Source organism: Leucopleurus acutus, assembly GCF_964270905.1.
Source record: "Leucopleurus acutus genome assembly, chromosome: 1".
Classification (NCBI taxonomy): Eukaryota; Metazoa; Chordata; class Mammalia; order Artiodactyla; family Delphinidae; genus Leucopleurus; species Leucopleurus acutus.
In genome coordinates this window covers 20,482,610-20,495,131 of record NC_139142.1, presented here as the reverse complement: position 1 = coordinate 20,495,131, position 12,522 = coordinate 20,482,610, and positions in this window count along the sequence as shown.

The following is a 12,522-nucleotide window of genomic DNA, read 5'->3' as shown; positions in this document are numbered from 1 at the left end:
GACTTAGAGAAAGCTACTACATTAAGCAATCCTGCTGCGATGTTTCTAGTTTTTAGAAGTTTAATGCATTTCTGCAACACATATCCACAGGTGTCTTATGAATATTTATTGATCTGTGGTAAGGTGGTCACAGAGAGAAATAGATTTCTAGCAATGTATTATAGAATTGAATTATTTTTTTAATCATGTCTTCCATCATTAGAACTGTAACCTGCCACAATGGTGCTTCTTAGTTAATGATCTAATTTTTATGAGATCCTTTCAATAATTTTTTTCCTCCATGTGTTTTATTGCTTCACATAAAATTATATGAGGTAAAGGTAAAAGTATTGTGGATAGAACAATGGAAAAACATACCCACCAGTCTAGGAGTTTTGAATGGTGGATAAATTGGATACGGAATCTAGCAAACAACAAAGGGTAAATGGGCTATATTCTGATAGAGTAAAATTTTACTAACAGTTCTATACCTTTTCTGTTATTAATATACTAGTCAAGAAATGATACTCAGCATTCCCTTTACTCTTGTATTGTAGCATAGTCAGTCTGCCATGACCCAGTCAGTTGGGCCAACACTTTATCAGAAAGGATGTATTAAAGAACAAAAAACATACAAGTGAGCTTTTTTTTGAGGCAATATCAGTATTTTCCTCACACCACGGATAGGACAAATGGCCAGGAGCTAGATATGGTTGTTTTTAATTTAAAAAATATGTGCAGTATATCCATATGAGAAGATCATACTAGTCTCCCCTCTTCTCTCATACAGACTGGACCTGTTGCCATCCAAGTTGGCCATGTTTCATGTTACGGTTAATTGAATGTGAGCAAAAGCAATGTGTGTCACTTTCAAGTAGCAACTCTTGGAGCCGTTCTCTGAGTCTGTTTCTCTTTCCTCTGCCACAAGATGGGTATGTTCCTAATAGTGGTTGTTTCTTGAGCTCTGGTCTCAGAATAAAGAAGATGTGGAAGGAGCCTTTGACCCTGTGTTGGATATAAATGTAAGAAAAAGTGAAATCATTGTAGTTATAAACTATGTATAATACAGGTGCTTCATCATGTATAAACAATCAGCTTTCAGTGTTCAGAGCTGAGCACCAGAACAAAAGCACATTGCTGCATATTAAATAACTGTAATTGCCAATTGTGAGTTGTAGTAACATAAGCATTTCCCAAATAAGTATTTGGAACATGTATTAACAGAACAATAGTGATGGTTTATAAGATCTAACATATGCTTTAATTGAAATAGTGAGCACAAAGCATATTATTGGAAAATTGATAAGATAATGTGATCAAATTACGATTTAAATAATAAAACTACAATAAACTTTAGTAGTTCATAGTTGCATTTTTAATTTTTAAGAAAATTCTATGTAGTGGGTTACATGGTATCACAAAATATGTCACATCCTAATCCCTGGGACCTGAGAAATATTACCTGATACAGCAAAGAGTAAATCTTAAGGCACAAGATGGGATTAAATTAAGGATCTTGAAAGAAAGAGTTTATCCTGGATTATGTATTTGGTCACTAAATACAAATACAATAATATGTTTCCCTCTATTAGATAGAGTTTTGAAACAGATACACAAGGAAGATTATATAGAAACAAATGTGAAGATAGGGCAGAGACAGAGGCAGCCACAAGCCAAGGAATACCACCACCACCACCAGAAACTGGAAGAGTCAAAAAACAAAATCCCTCTTAGAGCCTCCGGAGAGGGTCTAAGGCTCTGTCAGAGCCCTGCTGACAACCTGATTTTGCACTTCTGGTCTCCTGACCTGAAAGACAATAAATTTCCAATGTTTTAAGCCATGACATTTGTGGTAATTTGTGACAGCAGCCCTATGAAGTTAATATACATAATAGATCAATAAGCACTGAATAAACCAGCAATTCTGGGAAACTAAACTTTATGTATACTCAAGGTCACATGTCTGTAGAATCTAGTTCAAGTAAATCCACAGTGGGACCCATGTTTGTATATCTTTTTAACAGTTGTTCTAAGGGATGTGAATACTGTAAATCTGAAGATCTTTTTGGGGAGGGAATATCTGGAATAGATAGATGCTCAGTGGTACCTACTGACTAGTAGCTTGTGGGTAAATATTGCAAGTTCATGTCTCCAGTGACCTAGAACACAATTTCTTAGTATATCTCTATTTCTTAATTTCATATTATCACAAAATTTTTTTTACATCTTTATTGGAGTATAATTACTTTATAATGGTGTGTTAGTTTCTGCTTTATAACAAAGTGAATCAGTTATACATATACATATGTTCCATATGTCTTCGCTCTTGCATCTCCCTCCCTCCCACCCTCCTTATCCCACCCCTCTAGGTGGTCACAAAGCCCTGAGCCAATCTCCCTGTGCTTTGCAGCTGCTTCCCACTAGCTATCTATTTTACGTTTGGTAGTGTATATATGTCCATGCCACTCTCTTGCTTTGTCACAGCTTACCCTTTCCCATCCCCATATCCTCAAGTCCATTCTCTAGTAGGTCTGTGTCTTTATTCCTGTCTTACCCCTAGGTTCTTCATGACATCTTTTCTTTTCTTAAATTCCATATATATGTTAGCATACGGTATTTGTCTTTGTCTTTCTGACTTACTTCACTCTGTATGACAGACTCCAGGTCCAACCACCTCATTACAAATAGCTCAATTTCATTTCTTTTTATGGCTGAGTAATATTCCATTGTATATATGTGCCACATCTTCTTTATCCATTCGTCCGACGATGGACACTTAGGTTGTTTCCATCTCTGGGCTATTGTAAATAGAGCTGCAATGAACATTGTGGTACATGACTCTTTTTGAATTATGGTTTTTCTCAGGGTGTATGCCCAGTAGTGGGATTGCTGGGTCATATGGTAGTTCTATTTGTAGTTTTTTAAGGAATCTCCATACTGTTCTCCATAGTGGCTGTACCAATTCACATTACACCAGCAGTGCAAGAGGGTTCCCTTTTCTCCACACCCTCTCCTGCATTTATTGTTTCTAGATTTTTTGATGATGGCCATTCTGACTGGTATGAGATGATATTTCATTGTAGTTTTGATTTGCATTTCTCTAATGATTAATGATGTTGAGCATTCTTTCATGTGTTTGTTGGCAGTAGGTATATCTTCTTTGGAAAAATGTCTATTTAGGTCTTCTGCCCATTTTTGGATTGGGTTGTTTGATTTTTGTTATTGAGCTGCATGAGCTGCTTATAAATTTTGGAGATTAATCCTTTGTCAGTTGCTTCATTTGCAAATATTTTCTCCCATTCTGAGGGTTGTCTTTTGGTCTTGTTTATGGTTTCCTTTGCTGTGCAAAAGCTTTGAAGTTTCATTAGGTCCCATTTGTTTATTTTTGTTTTTATTTCCATTTCTCTAGGAGGTGGGTCAAAAAGAATCTTCCTGTGATTTATGTCATAGAGTGTTCTGCCTATGTTTTCCTCTAAGAGTTTGATGGTTTCTGGTCTTACATTTAGGTCTTTAGTCCATTTTGAGCTTATTTTTGTGTATGGTGTTAGGGAGTGATCTAATCTCATATGTTTACATGTACCTGTCCAGTTTTCCTAGCACCACTTATTGAAGAGGCTGTCCTTTCTCCACTGTACATTCCTGCCTCCTTTATCAAAGATAAGGTGACCATATGTGCGTGGGTTTATCTCTGGGTTTTCTATCCTGTTCCATTGATCTATCTTCCTGTTTTTGTGCCAGTACCATACTGTCTTGATAACTGTAGCTTTGTAGTATAGCCTGAAGTCAGGGAGCCTGGTTCCTCCAGCTCCGTTTATCGATCTCAAGATTGCTTTGGCTATTCGGGGTCTTTTGTGTTTCCATACAAATTGTGAAATTTTTTGTTCTAGTTCTGTGAAAAATGCCACTGGTAGTTTGATAGGGATTGCATTGAATCTGTAGATTGCTTTGGGTAGTAGTAGTGTCATTTTCACGATGTTGATTTTTCCAATCCAAGAACATGGTATATCTCTCCATTTATTGTATCATCTTTAATTTCTTTCATCAGTGTCTTATAATTTTCTGCATACAGGTCTTTTGTCTCCTTAGGTAGGTTTATTCCTAGATATTTTATTCTTTTAGTTGCAGTGGTAAATGGGAGTGTTTTCTTGCTTTCACTTTCAGATTTTTCATCCTTAGTGTATAGGAATGCCAGAGATTTCTATGCATTAATTTTGTATCCTGCTACTTGACCAAATTCATTGATTAGCTCTAGTAGTTTTCTGGTAGCATCTTTAGGATTCTCTATGTATAGTATCATGTCATCTGCAAACAGTGACAGCTTTACTTCTTTTCTGATTTGGATTCCTTTTATTTCCTTTTCTTCTCTGATTGCTGTGGCTAAAACTTCCAAAACTATGTTGAATAAGAGTGGTGAGAGTGGGCAACCTTGTCTGGTTCCTGATCTTAGTGGAAATGCTTTCAGTGTTTCACCATTGAGGATGATGTTGGCTGTGGGTTTGTCATATATGGCCTTTATTATGTTGAGGAAAGTTCCCTCTATGCCTACTTTCTGGAGGGTGTTTAATATAAATGGGTGTTGAATTTTGTCAAAAGCTTTCTCTGCATCTTTTGAGATGATCATATGGTTTTTCTCCTTCAGTTTGTTAATATGGTTTATCATATTGATTGATTTGCGTATATTGAAGAATCCTTGCTTTCCTGGAATAAACCCCACTTGATCATGCTGTATGATCCTTTTAATGTGCTGTTCGATTCTGTTTGCTAGTATTTTGTTGAGGATTTTTGCATCTACGTTCATCAGTGATATTGGCCTGTAGTTTTCTTTCTTTGTGGCATCCTTGTCTGGTTTTGGTATCAAGATGATAGTGGCCTCGTAGAATGAGTATGGGAGTGTTCCTCCCTCTGCTATACTTTGGAAGAGTTTGAGAAGGATAGGTGTTAGCTCTTCTCTAAATGTTTGATAGAACTCGCCTGTGAAGCCATCTGGTCCTAGGCTTTTGTTTGTTGGAAGATTTTGAATCACAGTCTCGATTTCAGTGCTTGTGATTGGTCTGTTCATATTTTCTATTTCTTCCTGATTCAGTCTTGGCAGGTTGTGCATTTCTAAGAATTTGTCTGTTTCATCCACGTTGTCCATTTTATTGGCATAGAGTTGCTTGTAGTAATCTCTCATGATCATTTGTATTTCTGCAATGTCAGTTGTTACTTCTCCTTTTTCATTTCTAATTCTATTGATTTGAGTCGTCTCCCTTTTTTTTCTTGATGAGTCTGGCTAATGGTTTATCAATTTTGTTTATCTTCTCAAAGAACCAGCTTTTAGTTTTATTGATCTTTGCTATCCTTTCCTTCATTTCTTTTTCATTTATTTCTGATCTGATTTTTATTTCTTCTGCTAACTTTGGGTTTTTTTTGTTCTTCTTTCTCTAATTGCTTTAGGTGCATGGTTACACATAATTTTTTTCATGGAAGTGTAGTTGGTTTACAATGTTGTGTTTCAGATGTACAGCAAAGTGTTTCAGTTATACATATACATATCTCTTCTTTTGCAGATTGTTTTCCCTTATAGGTTATTCCAAAATATTGAGAATAGTTCCCTGTGCTATACAGTAGGTCCTTGTTGGTTATCTATTTTATGTATAGTAGCATGTATATGTTCATCTCAAACTCCTAATTTATCCCCCCTCTCCCTTCCCTTTGGTGACCATGTTTGTTTTCTATGTCTGTGGGTCTGTTTCTCTTTTGTAAATAAGTTCATTTGTATCATTTTATGATTCCACATATAAGCGATGTATGATATTTGTCTTTCTCTATTTGGCTTACTTCACTTAGTATGATATTCTCTAAGTCCATCCATGTTGTAGCAAATGGCATTGTTTCATTCTTTTTTATGTCTGAGTAATATTCATATACATATATATACACACACACACACACACCACATTTTCTTTATCTATTCATCTGTTGATGGACATTTAGGTTGCTTCCTTGTCTTGGCTATTTTAAATAGTGCTGCAGTGAAAATTGGTGTGTGTGTATCTTTTCAAAATATAGTCTTCTCCAGATATATGCCCAGCAGTAGGATCCCTGGATCATATGGTATCTCTATTTTTAGTTTTTTAAGGAACTTCCATACTCTTCTCCATAGTGGCTGTATCAAATTACATTCCCACCAACAGTGCAAGAGGGTTCCCTTTTCTCCACACCCTCTCCAGCATTTACTGTTTGTAGACTTTTTGATGATGGCCATTCTGACTGGTGTGAGGTGATACCTCATGGTAGTTTGGATTTGCATTTCTCTAATAATTAGCAACGTTGAACATTTTCTTATGTACCTTTTGGCCATCCATATGTCTTCTTTGGAGAAATGTCTATTTAGATATTTTGTTCATTTTTAATTTTTTTTGATATTGAGCTGTATGAGATGTTTGTATATTTTAGAAATCAATCCTTTGTTGGTAACATCATTTGCAAATATTTTCTCCCATTTTATAGGTTGTCTTTTTGTTAATGGTTTCCTTGCTGTGCAAAAGCTTTTAAGTTTAATTAGGTCCCATTTGATTTTTTAAATTAATTTTTTATTGGAGTATAGTTGATTTACAATGTTGTTAGTTTCTGATGTACAGCAAAGTGAATCAGTTATACATATACATATATCCACTCTTTTTTAGATTCTTTTTTCATATAGGTCATTACAGAGTACTGAGTAGAGTTCCCTGTGCTATACAGAAGCCCCTATATGTTATCTATTTCATATATAGTAGTGTGTATGTGTCTATCCCAATATCCCAATTTATTCCTCCCCCTACCCTTTCCCCCTGGTTACCATAAGTCTGTTTTTTTACATCTGTGACTCTATTTTATAAATAAGTTCATTTGTAGCATTTTTTTCAGATTCCACACATAGGAGATATCATGATATTTGTCTTTGTCTGACTTCACTCAGTATGACAATCTCTAGGTCCATCCATGTTGCTGCAGATGGCATTATTTCATTCTTTTTTGTGGCTGGGTAATATTTCGTTGTATGTATGTACCATATCTTTATCCATTCCTCTGCCAATGAAGTCCCATTTTTTATTTTTGTTATTTCCATTACTCTAGGAGACAGATCCAAAAAGATATTGCTGCAATTTATGTCAGAGTGTTTTGCCTATGTTTTCCTTTAGGAATTTTATGATATCCAGGCTTACATTTAGGTGTTTAATCCATTTTCAGTTTGTTTTTGTATATGGTGTTAGAGAATGCTCTAATTACATTCTTTTACATGTAGCTGTCCAGTTTTCCCAGCAGCACTTATTGAAGACTGTCTTTTCTCCACTGTAATATTCTTGCCTCCTTTGTTGAAGATTAATTGACCATAGGTGTGTGGGTTTATTTCTGGGCTTTCTATCCTGTTCCATTGACCTATATGTCTGTTTTTGTGCCAGTAGCATATTCTTTTGGTGACTGTAGCTTTGTAGGATAGTGTGAAGTCAGAGAGCCTGATTCCTCTGGCTCAGTTTTTCCTTCTCAGGATTGCTTTGGCTGTTCAGGATCTTTTGTGTTTCCATACAAGTTTAAATTTTTTTTGTTCTAGTTCTGTGAAATATACTATTGGTAATATGACAAGGATTGCACTGAATCTGTAGAATGCCTTGGGTAGTATGGTCATTTTGACAAATTAATTTCTTCCAATCCAAGAACACAGTATATATTTCCATTTGTTTGTGTCATCTTTAATTTCTGTCATTAGTGTCTTATAGTTTTTGGAGTACAGGTCTTTTACCTCCTTAGGTAGGTTTATTCCTAGGTTCACATATTTTTTTTAAAATGTGTTTACTAAAAATTTTATGAGAAATATAATTAGCAGCCCCCTCACTCCCAGAAAAAAAGATGAGTAATAACCTCTCATTGAATATCAGGGTTCTATAGTACACAGTGTAAATCTCTAGAAACTGCTTTTAGGTATTAATAAGACATAGTCTTAAAAATACCTAAAAATCATAAACTACCATAAACTTTGCTGTTTCAAATCATATCAGTGAGAATGGAACATCCCATTCTTGCTTGGAAGATCCTAACTATTTGGGTCACTTTGATATGGAGAAGCAGCTTTCATTTTCAGCTAGCTTTAGTGTCTCTTTTGGACATAAAATTCCACATTTCCCTGACTTGTAGTTTCCAAGGAAATGGACTCCGAGTCCTGCTTCTCAGTCTTAGTCTAAACCTTTAAATATAAGGGCTGCTTTTTTTGTTCCAAACAAAACACTGCATCATTTAAATTTTACCTAAACTCTCCCTTTTTCAATACCCTGTTATATCCTTATGTCCTCTTTTTATTTGATAGGGTACTTTATGGTTTCTTTGGGAGTATCCTCCCTTTTTGCAGCAAGTTAATAACTTTTTTGACTCTCAGTTGGTTCTTGTTGGTCTTTGGCTGTTGGGATTTATCAGCAGTTTGGGACATGCTGGAAAGGAAAAACTGAGTTCTGGAGAAGATGTGATTATTGTAGAAGGGAGTAGTCTGAGGAATCACGCAAAGGGAACTTGAGCTGGATACTAATAAGTATATCAGATTCATGTAGGCAGAGATTTTAGAAGCAGCATTTAAGTCAGATCATCAGTGTGAATAAAGATAAAATGGTGGGACATCAGTTTTTTAGCAAATCCTATGAACTCTGTCTTCAAATTTCACCACTCTCATCACATCTCCTGCTTCCACACTGACCCCAGCCCTGTATGGATTAATGCAGTAATTTTCTTTTTTTTAATTATTTATTATTTTTACACACACACACACACACACACACTGTATTTTATTTTTACAAGAGATAAATAAACTGATACCAAGCATTGTAAATGGATGGCCACAACAAAAGCAACAATGATTGCAATGACCAAACACGAAACACACTCATACTATGTCATAACATTGACATTCAGTCCAGTAATCCTCCACTGTAACAGCTCCTTTACTTTGCAGTGAAAATTGATTTGTATATTTTTTGCCTCTGAGTCCTTCCATGGCCTGTGTGTGTGTGTGTGTGTGTATGTATGTATGTCTACCCAACTTCTAAGAACTCTTCCCATACTACTCTGCCCTGGCTCTCTCTGATCTAGCCATGCAGGCATTCTGTTTTTCCATCAGCCTGAGAGACTTTGTATTATTTTTTCTGCCTGGGGCGGTGGGAGGGGAGAGGGGTGAGATTAGAATTTGAAGAAAGAATTTGACATATATATGTCAAAAAAGACAAGTATACAGATTTGATTGTAACAAATGTGAATTTATTTTTACATGTGGACATTCAAAAATCTTATCCAACAAATTCATATAAGATGCCTCTTTCACATTTAGAAAAAAGATTCATTTCAACAGGAGCCTCTCAGGTCAAGTCCCTTTGACTCTCGATAGCAATAATGATGCTGCTATTTTATGACCCAAGTTCCCTTTACATTTTCTTTCTCCTTTCCCACCTTCCTTTAAGTTACCTCAAAAGGACAAAACCATCATCATTGTCATCTGAAATTAAAGTCTTACTATGGAAATATGAATGTCGTATAATGATGGGATTGAGATAAATACACACACATTGTGCACAATTGTGCTGCTTCTACAAATGATGGATTACATTTTTAATGCCAAACTCAATGAAAACCCATAAATTTGCATATATTGTTACTGATGTGACCTAATTAAGTGAGTTGAATTTTATTAAAATCTACATTCCCAGACCTCATTCTATTAAAATACTCTTAGTGAGCTGCCTTTCATGTCTCACGGAAGGGTTTGTTTCTACAAGCTGATATATTGCAAGTTTTGACTCTTCTGATTGCTTTCAATTCCGTCTGTAAAATTTTCTTCCTTTCCTGGTTAGTAGCATGTCTTACCATCATGGGTAATGGTATTCCACCTCCGCTACCACACCAGTCTTCTAAATACATTACTATGTATATAGATGAATGGTCCATTATAGGATGGTGTTATGGACTGAATGTTTGTGTCTCTCTAAAATTCATATATTTAAGCCCTAACACATAATGTGATGGTATTTGGAGCTAGGGTCTTTGGGTACATAATTAAGTTTAGATGAGATCTTGTGGGTAGGGCACCCATGATAACATCAGTGTCCTTATAAGATGAGGAAGAAAGACCAGAGTGTCTCCCCACCATGTGAGGACCTTATAAGAAACTGGCTTTCTACAATCCGGGAAAAGAGCCCTCACTGGGGAAATGAATCAGCTGAAACCTTGATCTTGGATCTCTCAGCCTCTAGAACTATGATAAATTCCTATTGTTTAAGCCCCCCAGTCTTTGATATTTTGTTATAGTAGCCTGAACTAAGACAGATGATCATGTTTGTATCAGCAGATGGGACTAGGCATATAGTATAAAAGTTCAAACATTCATTAACTTGATTTTTTATTAGTGTTCACTGTAGAGCTTTATAGCTTCTTATTCTCATGGACTCCATTTTGATGCATTTAGATTTAGAAACTTTAGGTCTATTATATTTATAATACTTGTAATTGCATTTCTAAACTTATAGGGTTTATTCTAAAAAAGATGCATGGGGCTTCCCTGGTGGCGCAGTGGTTGAGGGTCCGCCTGCCGATACAGGGGACACGGGTTCTTGCCCCGGTCTGGGAATATCCCACGTGCCGTGGAGCGGCTAGGCCCGTGAGCCATGGCTGCTGAGCCTGCACGTCCAGAGCCTGTGCTCCGCAACGGGAGAGGCCACAACAGTGAGAGGCCTGCGTACCGCAAAAAAAAAAAAAAAAAAAAGATGCATGATCATTTCCCTATTTTAATGTTTTCATTATTCTGATCATATAGTTCATAAATGTCTTAAAATTAAGCAAACTGTAACCATACATCTTCACGTTTGCTTTTATTTATAGAAAATGAAAGGTTATTATCTTACCATAACAGTGGTAATAATTTATAGAAAAACTCACACCAACTTTAAAGTAATATCTAATTCTCTCCCCTCTTCCACAGCACTAGTAAATACTCTTAGATTTTTAAACTACATGTTATGGTATAGAAAGTTGATTCTATTGTTTTGAAAAATTGCATACAGTTGGAATATAGTAAACTTATTTTTTCTTAGTTTCATTGCCATTATGTTTATCACTGTAAATACAGACTAAGGATCAACAAGGAATAGGAATAACACTGGTGCTATTTTTAGGATAATGATATTTTCCCATGCATAATCAACTTACATATACCTTACCTGAGATTTTTCTAAAATAATTGGCAGTTGAAGTATAATATACAGCACTAAAAGAAAATGAAGTCATACTTACTCCCAGAATTTACTCAGTTTGCACTTCTGACAGACTAACACAAAACATGTTCATGACCAGCGTGCAAAGTCAAAATCATTCACTAAAAACAGATTGATTTCAGACTCAACAATATAGGCCCATTTAAAATTTGTACTTGGATGAGTCACAGAGATCTTGACCCTGAATTCCTTGTTTTCTGAAATGATTTCTCTCTTTTAAGTACTCTTATCCTTTACCATACGTAACTGGATACTACGGCCAAATGAGAGTATGGAATTTGTTTTAAATATGCTCTTCAATAAAGATTATTTTGCAGTAGTTTCTAAGATCTGTGAAGGAGTTCAAGGATTTTCCAGTCGTAGGTTTATGCACTAAAAAAAACTTAACATTCAGTAAAATTCACTTTGTGGCGTATAATTCCATGGGTTTTGACAAATTGATAGATTTGTGTATCCACCACCACAGTTAAGATACAAAGCAACTTTGGCACCCAAAGAAATCCCCTACTGCCATTTTGTAATCAACCCCATCCCACATGCCCAGTTCCTGGCAACCACTGATCTGTACTCTGTCCCTATAGTTTTGCCTTCTGGAATGTCATATAAATAAAATCATATACATTATATAGTCTTTCACAACAAAATGTATTTGGAATTCATATTATTTGAACCAATAGTTTGTTCCTTTGTTTATTTCCTTGAATAGCAGTCCATAGTATGACAGTTTACCTATCTGTTTACTAGTTGAAAGACATCAAATATTCCTTGCGTTACATTATTTGTGCTGTAAATGTCTATGGGTTTTAACAGACACGTAAGGATCAATTTTCCAATGTTGGATCAACCTTGTGAATAAATCCCACTCAATTGTGACATATTATCCTTTTTAGATATTGTTGGATTTGATATGCTAATACTTTGTTGAGGAATTTTTGCACTGATATGCCTGAGGGAGATATTGATGAAAGAAAACTTTTGTTAGCACATTTCTAGAGCTCTTCATATCTTTGTATACATCCAAGTTTATGCCTGGCCCCATATTCTTTCTGCCTCAGAACTTCCTTTACCACTTCAGCATTTCTTATAGTGTAGGTTTGCTGGCCATAAATACTCTGTTTATTTGTCTGAAAAAAAGTTTTGTTTCTTCATTTAAATAATAAGTTATATATTTCCGGATTTAGTTTTACTATTTTTTTCTTTCAGCACTGTAAAGATGTCACTTGATTAACTTTTGGCTTACATGGTTTCTGTTAAAACATCTGTTGTAATCCTT